We start from the raw sequence: 210 nt of genomic DNA, 5'->3' as shown, positions 1-210 counted from the left end.
CGCCGCCGCGTGGTGGTCGTTGCGTGTCTTGGTTGTAGATCTCGAGGTCCAGTCTACGGATAACCACCGTTCTTTCGCTCTTAGATCCTTGCTGCAACGTTTGCTGATGCCGTCTAAAGAAGGCCAGGCTGCCTGTACGGCATCTTAGGAGTTAGTTCCTTCGATACGTTCTTGATCCGTGCGGTCCCGAAGTGATCTATCGATCGTTTT

This window comes from Cystoisospora suis, assembly GCF_002600585.1.
Source record: "Cystoisospora suis strain Wien I chromosome Unknown contig_4180, whole genome shotgun sequence".
NCBI lineage: Eukaryota > Apicomplexa > Conoidasida > Eucoccidiorida > Sarcocystidae > Cystoisospora > Cystoisospora suis.
Note: the sequence above shows the minus strand (reverse complement) of the source record.